Raw genomic sequence first — 12,523 nt, forward strand, 5'->3', positions numbered from 1 at the left:
AGGCTGAGGCTAAATCTGCTGATGAATTTCATGACACACAGGTGGGTCCTGCCAAGAGCTGAGAGTTAGGAATGAGATGGATCAGGTTGGGCCAGGCCACGGAAGACACATTCAGGAGAGACTAAGGGATGTGGTATGGGAGGAAGAAGGGAATGGAAAGAAATTTTTTATTCTGGGTGATAATGGTGAACTCCGAGCACAATCATTCTTTTCTAGTAGAGAAAGGATGCCTGGTTTTTTTGAACATCTTTGTAACTGTTAAAAGAAAAGCGTGCAAACTGAACTCGATAGCTAAAAACAACCTCTACTTTTGCTGCATTTTAAGGAAATGTTATAAGATCCAAGCACTGTTACTTTAATGGGTGTAGTGTTATTTACCGTTGTAGTCTCCTTTATATTCTAAAGTAGAATATACTGTAATATATAGTTGCTTTTGAATTAAAGACAAGACAAATGTGGCTGTAGTTTAAATTCTAGTCAACACATCAACAGATGTCAAGAACTTGTTTATTAAAAAAGTAATGCCCTCTCCTGAAAATGTGATTGGATATTTTCAAAATTTGATTAATGGTGATCCACCTGGGCTGGAGGAAGGCTGGGTTGACAGTGTTGCTACCAAGCAAAGGGAAAATGTGCCGCTCCTTCCTGTGCAGTTGACTAGACACCTTCTTGCTTAACTACTGCTGACATAAGAGTTTACATTTGTCTCAGCAGATTGATCAGTTTTATTCTGTTCCCATGACTTCTGGGATAGGGTGGAGGGTGAAGGGTGTGGGTGTGTGTGGGTGAGGGTGAGAGTGAAGGTTGTGTGTGTGTGATGTATCGTTGGCCTGTACCCAAGACTCTAGAGCAGTATTATTCGAAGTGTGGTGCTTCAACCAGCTCTTTGTGTTCTAAGCACATTGTTTTGTTTGCTTCAGCTGAAGTGTTTTGTTCCCAGCAAGACTTCGTCAGTGAACGAAGCATTATGTTGGTCTCCACCGCAGGGCACGCTCCTTACCCAGTCTTGGAACAGCACTGTGAGTAGCACTGTTCTCGAGGCCAGCTTGGCAGCATTATTTGATTTGAGCTGCTACGTGGCCTTGAAATAACACTTAACAACCTTCTGTATCACCCTGTTGCTGAGTGTCTTTGTACCACATAATCTCTTACGGTGCTGTGCTTTGGGTTAATACACAACTTTCCTTTACATTCTCTTGCTTTATTTATTTATTTATTTATTTGGCTGCGTTGGGTCTTCGTTTCTGCGCGAGGGCTTTCTCTGGTTGCGGCGAGCCGGGGCCACTCTTCATTGCAGTGCGCGGGCCTCTCACTGTCGCGGCCTCTCCTGTTGCGGAGCACAGGCTCCAGATGTGCAGGCTCAGTAGTGTGGCTCACGGGCCCAGTTGCTCCGTGGCATGTGGGATCTTTCCAGACCGGGGCTCAAACCCGTGTCCCCTGCATCGGCAGGCGGATTCTCAACCACTGCGCCACCAGGGAAGCCCTCTCTTGCTTTTAAAATACCTTTGTGGGGGCTTCCCTGGTGGCGCAGTGGTTGAGAGTCCGCCTGCCGATGCAGGGGACACGGGTTCGTGCCCCGGTCCGGGAGGATCCCGCATGCCGCAGAGCGGCTGGGCCCGTGAGCCATGGCCGCCGAGGCTGCGCATCCGGAGCCTGTGCTCTGCAGCGGGAGAGGCCCGCGTACCGCAAAAACAACAAAAAAAATAGCTTTGTGAATTATGATTATCACTGAGTAGGCCAACAGTCAAAATTTGAAATATGCCCGAGGGTCCTGTGGCTAGTAGCAGTCTGAATTTAGGTTCCAGCCTTCTGAATTTGCTGTCGGAAAGCTCACACCAGGGGTTCTTTCTCAACCTTTTTGGTACCGTGAACTCTGGGTACGTGGTGAAACCTGTGAGCCCCTCCTCAGAAGCATGTTTTCTAATACATAAAGTAGATATGATTACAAGGAGACAGGTTACAATGTTTTTCAAAGACGTCTGATTTAATATTTGTGCTTTAATAACTTGTTACATAGCTGGATCTAGTTGTGGGTCAAATATTGTAATTTTGAAGCATAATGAGCATAAGTAGAAAATCTGCAGCAACTGAAAGGTGCTAAGAACGCATCTGACTTCTGTTGTTGACAAAGTCATAGGTACTGTCCATGCTAACATGGATTGTGACCTATGCTCATGCCTAAAGGACATGCTAGATTTCAGTTAGACGTTAGTGAAAATAAAGATAGAAAGGTTTTCCCATCCAAGTTCAGAGCCACAAAGAATTCCGTCCATAGATGCCAGCTTAAGAACCCCTGACCCACAGTTTTTGCTTCCACTGTTGCATTGTATTTAGGTGGTGGGGAAGGGTAGCTGCGTCCCGTCGCCCTGCTGTCACAACGTCAAATCAATACTGGCAGATCAGTTCTCCTCGGCCAGAACCATTTAAAATCTCAGTTACCTAGTGCAGTCATTCCACTGATTTCTGCTTTACTCATTATTTCAAAAATGAGAAGAACATGGGAAGAAACAGCCCAGTGCTTTTGGAAGGCTATTTGAATACTCTTGGATGTGATTTCCCTGGGAAAACAGGTGATTAATGTGACTGGACAGGTATGCTTATCTCCTGTATCTAGAGGTCCCAGTGACGGTTCATTAACTCAGACCACATCTCGGGGCAATGACCAGTCAAACGGTGGTCACTTCAATGAGTGATTCCTTTCAGATGAATGGGTCCCTCTTTGGGCAACTTTGCAGGGAACGTAACAGGATAAATGAGTCGGGTTCTCCCGGGTAAAGTAAGCTTAACAAGCCAGATCTGTTTTGATAGCCCTCCAATATCCAGAGAGAGGACTGGGGGGGGGGTTCCCCACCCCATGGGGCCTAGAGATGGAAGGCCAAGATTGTAAAGATGGGCAAGGGGCAGTTCTCTGTAAATACGGGCTTTGACACTGGAGTTGACTTGTTAGAGATCATTCCTGGTTCTGCCTATTAGGCAATCCTTTTTTCTTGTTTTAGGGCTAAAATAGTCTTACATATCAGTTGATGATTATGTTGGTGACTTAGGTTCTCAGTAAGTGATTCTGACAGCTCTAAGTTCGTTTCAGAGAGATGGAAATGCTCCTTGGACGACATTCCATGTCCTCTGCTTTCTAGACAACTCTGCCTTTGCCTGCTTTCAGTTGTCTGAGTTAAATCTGATGCATGAAATTACCCCTCTCTTCCTCCCAGGGCTAAGGGGGAGCTTCTGTCAACATATCCTTTGCGTTCATTGCGTGGTCCCTTCATGCTCAGTGATTCCGTTTTTTCTCCTCAGTCTTATTCAACAGTCTTCATCCCTTATCTATTGTCCGCATACATTTAAATGTTTAATGTCTGAACAGGAGGTGAGTCCTGGTGGGAAAGAACACGCCTGAGTGTGGTTTCTGACTCTGCCAGGTAAGGGCTGGAGGCATTTAACTGAAGCATGGTGGGGGCAGTTGACAGACGGCTAGAATATAAACTCCAATGCCGTCACCGGCTACCTCTTGCTCAGCTTGTCTAATGTTTTGTGCATGAAGTTAAGGTGCAGAGTAAAAGGGAACTCTTAGAATTGCATTTTCCAAGTGGAATGTACAAGCAAAGGCTGGTGTGAAGAAGTAGACACAGGGTTGGGCATGTTCAAGAAGAAAAGCAGCCCGTGATGATAAAGGTGCAGTCTCAGTGCGGGTGAAAGTGCTGTGTTGGTGAAGGGTCCTTTCACCAGGGCTTGTGTATTTTGGGTTCCTTCTCGGTGCCCCCAAAGACTGAAGAGGAGTAGAAACTCAGAAAGGTGTAGAGCAAGCACTCAGACCAGAAAACCGGAACGGCGTGTAGGATCTGTGGCCGTTTGGGTGTCAGCCATTGCTGTGAGTCTTCCTTTCCTGTTTGTTTGAGCTTCACCATTTATCACCCTTGAATGTCTCTGCCCTTGGTGGCTCCCTACCCATTGGATGAAATTCTTACTCCAGGCCTCCACTTTGGTCTGGGTCAGCCTACAGTGGACTATTGCTCGGGTTTCGGTGGAAACCGGGCAGCAAGGCCACGAGACCCTGATCCTGGCCACTTGCGCTTAGTTTGAGCCTGACCCTTGGCTCCCACTGGATAAATCCAGAAGTGTTTGTGCCTTAAAATAATTAAGCAGAATGATAAATTATAAACCATCAGAAAAAAACTGGAAGTCATGAGGGTATATGGAAAATACACAAGTAAGTGGAGGACACAAATACAGATGAGACACTATAGAAAGCTGGGTGTCAGCTAGTTAAGGGGGAGGGAGTGCTGGAGTTGAAACAGCATTGTGTAATCATCATAATGAAGACTGAATTAGGCAAGAATCATCCCCTGATGTCAAATCTGCGGGAAAATTTTGACAAGGAGCATATTTATGTGGCTTTAAGGTGTCTCCCACAGATTGCTTATGCGTTGTGTATCAGTTTCCTATTACCACTCGAACAAACTACTGAGAACTTAGTTCCTTGAAAGAACACAAATGTTTCAGCTCAGAAGTCTGAAATGAGTCTTACAGGGCTCAGATCTGGGCACTGGCAGGGCTGGTTCCCTCTGGAGGCTCTAGGGGAGAATCCGTTTCCTGCCTTTTCTAGTTTCTAGAGGCCACCTGCGTTCTCTGGCTTCTGGGTCCTTCAGTCTCAAAGTCAGCAGCACAGCACCTTCAAATCTCTGCTTCCGTTGTCACATTACCTCCTCTTTCCGACTCCTGCTTCATCCCTGTCGTAAGGCCCTACTGGGGTTACATTGGGCCCATCCGCATGATCCACGATACTCTTCCCCAGTTGAAGCTCAACTACAGCTGCAAAGTCCCTTTTGCGATATAAGGTAACATATAAGTTTCTTGGTTTAGGATGTTGACATCCACAGGGGGTGATTATTCAGCTTACCACGCATTGCTAGAGAAAATAACTTTCTCGTGGAGAAACTGAACACTTTGGCTGGGTGATCAAAATCAACAAGGGGCAGGTGGACATCCTATGCTTCCAGTGTTGTGAGAAGGGTCTGTCATCACCTATGCGGCATTAGGCTAAGAATGCGTTACCTGAAGCTGATCTTTTTTTTTTTCAATTCACGAATCACTTGGTTTATTGTACACAATTAGCACACAACACAGGTTAGTCAAATTAGGGAAAAGAGGGTAACGAACCAACCCAAGGAGAGTCCACAAGGAGGCTTCTCAGCAGAAGCATGGGTCTCTGGTCTGGCAACAGGTGCCTGAGTCTAAACCTCTAGGAAACATTAGATCCCCAATGAGAAATGTTCTGTTTTCAAAAGGCCTGTATTCTTTAAAAGTATCAATGTCAAAAAAGAGGAAAGGGGGCTTCCCTGGTGGCACAGTGGTTGGGGGTCCGCCTGCTGATGCAGGGGACACGGGTTCGTGCCCCGGTCTGGGAAGATCCCACATGCCGTGGAGCGGCTGGGCCCGTGAGCCATGGCCGCTGAGCCTGCGCGTCCGGAGCCTGTGCTCCGCAACGGGAGAGGCCACAACAGTGAGAGGCCCGCGTACCGCAAAAAAAAAAAAAAAAGAGAGAAAAGGTTTCCAGATTAAAGGAGGCTAAAGAGACAAGGCAAATAAGTGCATTATTTGACCCGACACTGGATCCCGTATTGGAGGGAAAATCCTGTAAAATTGCATCAATTGACAAATTGGTATACGGATGGTAGTTTTGATAAAGTATTGTATCTGTATTAACTCGATGAGTTCTAATTGTAACTTTCCTCTAAGTTTGAAATTATTTCCAAGTAAAACGTTAAACATTAAGAAAAAGAAAAGGAATTCTGTTGACACAGTTGGTCTCCTGTCTGCCTAAGGGATGTGACAGCAAATTTTTGGACGCAGAATCAGAAACCTAAGAGGAACCAGGCTTAAGGGGCCTGTCTAGCACCCAAATAAGCATGTGCTGCTTTTAAGATCTAGCACAGGAGACGGTAAAATGTGATGTTCGTGAGGCAGCAGAAGTTCTAGTGGCTAAATTATGTCTTTCAGCCTTTCTGACTGCTACACAAAGAAGAATATGTACCTGTGAGGGCTCCCGCAGGAGATCACGAAGACCGAGGGGAGCAGTTCTCTGCCCGGGATGTCTGCTGCGGTGGAGCTAAATGCAGATACCAGCAAGACTCAGAGGAGGGCGCACCACTGGGCTCTGGGTCCGCACTCGGGTTCTTGGGGCTCCCACTTGGCTTAGAGACAGAAGGCGCCCGGCAAAGATCTTGCTTCAAATACCCCACTGTTTCTTTGCCGTTAGATGTTTCTTCCTGAGCTTATGCTAATACACTGCAGGGCGTGAGGGCTTTGATTTTTTTTTCTTTCCCTACGTATGTGGCAGAAGAGAAGAATGGAGAGCGAGAGTAGGACTGAACTCTTCTTTTTACTTAAGGCAAAAAGCCCGTTTTTTAAAATTTTAAATTTGAAAATAGGGTCACATTAAAAAGCTATTCAGGGACTTCCCTGGTGGCCCAGTGGTTAAGGATCCGCCTGCTAACGCAGGGGACACGGGTTTGAGCCCTGGTCCGGGAAGATCCCACGTGCCGTGGAGCAGCTAAACCCGTGCATCACAACTACAGAGCCTGCGCTCTAGAGCCCGTGAGCCACAACTACTGAGCCTGAGTGCCACAACTGCTGAAGCCCACGTACCTAGAGCCCATGCTCCACAACAAGAGAGGCCATCGTGTTGAGAAGCCCGCGCACCGCAGCGAAGAGTGGCCCCCGCTCAACGCAACTAGAGAAAGCCCGTGCGCAGCAACAAAGACCCAACGCAGCCAAAAATAAATAAATTTATTTTTTTTTTTAAGAAAGCTATTCAGGGAAATCCCTGGAGGTCCTGTGGTTAGGACTCTGTGCTTCCATTACAGGGGGCACGGGTTTGATCCCTGGTCAGGGAACTAAGATCCCGCAAGCTGCATGGCCAAAAAAAAAAAACCAAAAACTATTCAATTAGTTTTACGAGAAAACTGATTGAGGACTTAAAAAGTTTCAGCTGGAACTGTAGTTGCCCTGCTAGTTAGAAACAGGAATAGAAAAATGAGGGCAGTACTTCACAAACTTGACTGCAAATGAATACCCGAGATCTCCTTAAAACACAGTCTGGTTCTGGAGGTCTGGGGCAGGGACTGGGAGCCTGCATTTCTCACAGTCATCAGCTGACGCTGCTGGTCTTTGGACCACACTCTGAGTGGTACTGACCTGGTGCACCGGTAAGTGGAAAATCGGGTGGGTGGCCTTGCAGAAAAACTCATAGAAAGCTGTTGCATGAATCACTGCTGAATCAAAATATTTTAAATATCAGCATTGTTAGAGGTGGCCTCCAAAGCAATAGATGTTGCCACGGTAATTGCTAAAATGAGTTCCTGTTTGACTTCCAAGGGTTAGGAATGTTCTCATGGACAGTGTTAAAAAGGCAATTGGATAAACCATTAATCTGGGGCTCAAGTTTAACCTCCCAGTACTCACCAAAGGGCATGTACACCCTCAGCATTTGAAAAATTACAAAACTGGTGGTGGATGGAGGCCAATTAGTGGAGACTTTGAAGCAATGATCAGTGCAGATATTTTCAAGTTCTCCCCGCAGTTTGAAAGGATGTGGAGACCCTGTTCAGTGTGCAGACATTGCCCTGACAGCTAGAAGTTTCTAAACACAAGGATGAGGGATTATACTTTTTATTCAGCTAAACGTACAAGTTACTGAAGCCTGGATTATGCTTTGATTTCATGGGTTTAGGTAAATTTGTTTATTTCTGTGGAGGGTAAAACCAGAACAAATTTTAATTCGTTCTTGGGTCTTTTCCAAGTTTATTCAAAATACAATGAAGAATAAGGGGAAGGATTGGAGGTTACACGATTCATTCCTGACGTTGTGCTAGAACAGCTTTCAGGAGCACTTATTGGCCACTTTTGCCGCAGCCTCCGTGGAGGGAGTCCTAGAACACAATGTTTGGGATATATTCAGGGCAATGTGTAGAGGAAAGAACATGTGGGCACCCTCTTAAGCAGCAAAGAAAAATGAGCAGAAAACACCAGCTCAAAAGCAACAGGGCGCTGTGAGGGCTGCTGGAAATAGAAGCATGAAGGAGGAAGTGTAGATTAAGGTGAAGGCTATAAGGAAAGCACACGTGTTTCAGGTAAGGGATGAGTACGGATGGAGGTGATTTACTGCAAGTGCTTTATAAAGCACCAACCATTTACAAGAAGACGGCCAAACCTAATACACTTGACCCTTGATAAAGCGGGGGCTAGGGGCGCTGACCCCGCACACAGTTGAAAATCCAAGTATGACTTACAGTCAGCCCTCGGTATCTGCAGTTCTGCATCCTCAGATCCAACCAACTCCGGTGTAGTATTGTAGTATTTACCACTGAAAAACTCTACATTCAAGTGGGCCCGTGCAGTTGAAAGGTATTGTTCAAGGGTCAGCTGTATTCTTTTTCTCTTGTACAGCTCTATAAAAAGATAAACTCTTAAATTTTCCATTAACCAAAAGGCCATCAGGCCCTTCCAGTCTTATTTCTCCCCCACCAGAAAGTTATCTGGGATGGTGTTATGGGCAGAGTTGTGTCCCCCCAAAAGATGTTGAAGTCCTAACCTCCAGTACCTGTGAATGTGACCTTATTTGGAAATAAATAGGGTCTTTGAAGATGATCGAGTTAAGATGAGGTCATTAGGGTGGGCCCTTATCCAATGACTGGTATCCTTATAAAAAGGGGAAATTTGGACCAAGAAACACGTATGATGTGAAAACACAGGCAGAATACCATTCTACAAGCCAAGGAATGCCTAAGGAGAAAAGCATGGAACCGATTCCTTCTGAGGGCTGCCAACACCTTGATTTCTTTTCTTTCTTCTTTTTTTTATTGAAGTATGGTTGCTGTACAATCTTATATGTTACAGGTGTACAATATAGTGACTCACAATTTTTAAAGGTTGTACTCCATTTATAGTTATTATAATATATTGGCTATATTCACCATGTTGTACAATATATCCTTATATCTTATGTTATACCTAACAGTTTGTACCTCTTACTCCCCTCCCCCTATCTTGCCCCTCCCTCTTCCCTCTGCCCACTGGTAACCACTAGTTTGTTCTCCATATCTGTGACTCAGTTTCTGTCTTGTTATATACATTCATTTGTTGTTTGCTTCTTTTTTATTATATCCACTAGTTTGTTTTATTTTTTAGATTCCAGATATAAGTGATATCATACAGTATTTGTCTCTCTGACTTATTTCACTTAGCATAAAGCCCTCCCAAGTCCATCCATGTTGCTGCAAATGGCAAAGTTTCCTTCTTTCTTATGGCTCAGTAATATTCCATTGTGTACATATATACACCACATCTTCTTTTTGATTTATCTGTTTATGGACACAGGTTGCTTCCATATCTTGGCAATTGTAAATAATGCTGCTATGAATATTGGGGTACATGTATCTTTTTGAATTAGTGTTTTTATTTTTTTCGGATATATTCCCAGGAGTGGAATTGCTGGGTCATATGGTAATTCTATTTTCAGTTTTTTGAGGAACCTGTATACTGTTTTCCACAGTGGCTGCACAAATTTACATTCCCACCAACACTGTACAAGGGTTCCCTTTTCTCCACATCCTCACCAACATTTGTTATTTCCGACACCTTGATTTCTATTTTTGTAAATTTCATTGAAGTATAGTTGATTTACAATGTTGTGCTAATTTCTGCTGTACAGCAGTGACTCAGTTATACATAAATATATTCTTATTTTTAATATTCTTTCCATTATGGTTTACCATAGGGTACTAAAGATCGTCTTTGCTATATAGTAGGACCTTGTTGTTTATCCATCCTATATATAACAGTTTGCATTTGCTAACCCAAAATTCCCGTTCCTTCCCTCCCCCATCCTCCTCCCCCTTGGCAACCACGAATCTGATCTTTATGTCTGTGAGTCTGTTTCTGTTTTGTAGATATGTTGATTTGTGTCATATTTTAGATTCCACATATAAGTGATATCATATGGTATTTTTCTCTTTCTGACTTACTTCACTTAGTATGATAATGTCTAGGTCCATCTACGTTGCTGCAAACGGCATTTTTTATGGATGAGTAGTATTCCATATGTATATATTCCACATCCTTTTATCTGTTCATCTGTCGATGGACATTTAGGTTGATTCCATGTCTTAGCTATTATAAATAGTGCTGCTATGAACATAGGGGTGCATGTATCTTTTCGAATTATAGTTTTGTCTGGGTATATGCCCAGGAGTGGGAATGCTGGATCACATGGCAGCTCTATTTTTAGTTTTTTGAGGAACCTCCATACCATTTTCCATAGTGGCTGCACCAACGCGACACCTTGATTTCTGACTTCTGGCCTCTAGAACTGTGAGACAATACATTTCTGTTGTTTATGTCACCCAGTTTGTGATACTTTGTTACATTAGCCCCGGGAAAGTAATACAGATGGTCTTCAAAATAGATGGCAGAAGGAGGAGGGTTTATGTACTAGTCAGCTATTATTGCAGTAATACTGCATAACAAGCAAACGTGAGATTTCAACAGCTTATAGCAGCAAGTGTTGATTTCTCTCTCACCCATCTGTGGTTGGCTGGGGTTCAGCTGATCCAGGCTGGGCTCTGTTGGGCTCTGCTCTAAGCTGTTAAGTTGGGTTGAGGTCTGCTCCACATGTCTCTCCTCCTTGGACCAGTGGCTACCTGGGACATGTTCTTCTGGTGAAAGATGGGAGTGCAGGAGGGCAAGCACCATGATGCAGGCATATTTTCAGCCTCTCTCTGTGCCGTGTCTGTCACTGTCCCATTGGTCAAAGCACATTGCATGGCCAAGCCCAAGACTGAGAGGCAAGGACGTATGCTCTGTCAACCAAGAAGCTGTGGCCAGGATATAGATGACAGGAGAGTGAGGAATTGAGAACAATAATTTAATCTACCACATTTGACTTCGGAATTTAATGTAAAACCCAAGGAGTGCTTTATGTCTCCTGTTCAGAATTCATGGTGTTTAAGGAAAGAAGAAAATGTCTTATTGAGAGATAGCACAGATTATCTACCTTGACCCTGACGAATGTGTGGAGACTGAATCTTATAGCCCTGTATGGCACTTTGAGTGAAGCAGTCAAGAGAAGACCCCCTATTAGCAAAGAGATACTAAAGCCTTTGAAGCAAATAACCAAAAGCACTAACAGGTACCTCATAAATAAAATAGTACTGGGAATTTCACAGACATCCTACACTGGTATGAGATGTCAAAGTCTGTGCCTTCCTGGAAGGAACGTTGTTCTGGAAACTTAGGAAGGGTGCCATTTGGAGAACCTATTCTCCTGGTAATCCGGAAGCCTGAAACAGAAGACTGAATTGTATTTGCTTCTTGGACATGGAAGTCAAGAGTTACAAGCATTCTTCCTTCTCTCCACTCCTTGCTTTTGTAGTAGTATCAAGACTGACTTGAGAAATCATCCTAATTTTCCAGACGTAAAGTCAGTAGTGCTTTACACACACTTAGTGATGTTACAATTTACTCATCACATTCAGGACAAGCCATGTCGACTCCTGAAAATACTATTTACTCATGGGATGCAGGATGTGAAAGTGGGCCCAGACCACTGGATTCATATCCTGGCTCTCCCACATCCTGGCTCTGGGGCCTTGGCCCTCTGTGCATCTGTAAAATAGGGATAATAATGGCTCCTTTGTCTTATTCCGTTTGTGCTGCTATAATAATACCATAGACTGGGTGGCTTATAAGTAACAGAAATTTATTTCTCACACTTCTAGAATGCGGGAAATCCAAGATGTTGTGCTAGCAGATTTGGCATGTCATGAAGACCCTCTTCCTTATTGATGGCTGTCTTTGTTCTGTGCCCTCACATGGCAGATGGGGCAAGGGAGTTGTCTGGAGTCTCTTTTATAAGGGCACTAATCCTATTCATGAGGGCTTTACCCTCGTGACCTAGTCACCTCCCAAGGGCCTCGCCTCCTAATACCATCTCATTGGGGGTTAGGATTCCGACATACGAACTTGGGGGACATGTAAATATTCAATCTAGAGCAACCTTCTTCTGGATCATTATGAGGATCAAATGAAAGAATCCATGCTTAGAGTGGTGCCTGGCACAGACTAAGTGCTCAAATGTTAGTTTTTATTATTTACCAGCAAGTATCAGCTTTCAAAAATGAAATTTTTGAAAATTTCATTTGTAAATTCAAAATCAGAGTTTATAGCAATGCAACCAAACTGCCTGCTATGTTAAGCTACTGCTGCTTTTAAAAGAAATCAGGTGATGGAACGTTCCCACGTTTGCTTCTCCAGGCTTCAACTTTATTAGATGCTGCCAAATTGCTTTCCAAACTGGGGTAACAATTTACACACTTACGATCAGGGCATGAGAATTGAAGTTGCTCCATTGCCAACACTTGGCATTGTTAGACTTTAAGTTTTTGCCAGTCTGGAGGTGTGAAATGGTAACTTATTGTGGTTTAAATTTTCATCACCTGATTTTGAGTGAGGTTGGGCACTTTTTATAAGT

The sequence above is a fragment of the Phocoena sinus genome, chromosome X (assembly GCF_008692025.1).
Source record: "Phocoena sinus isolate mPhoSin1 chromosome X, mPhoSin1.pri, whole genome shotgun sequence".
Classification (NCBI taxonomy): domain Eukaryota; kingdom Metazoa; phylum Chordata; class Mammalia; order Artiodactyla; family Phocoenidae; genus Phocoena; species Phocoena sinus.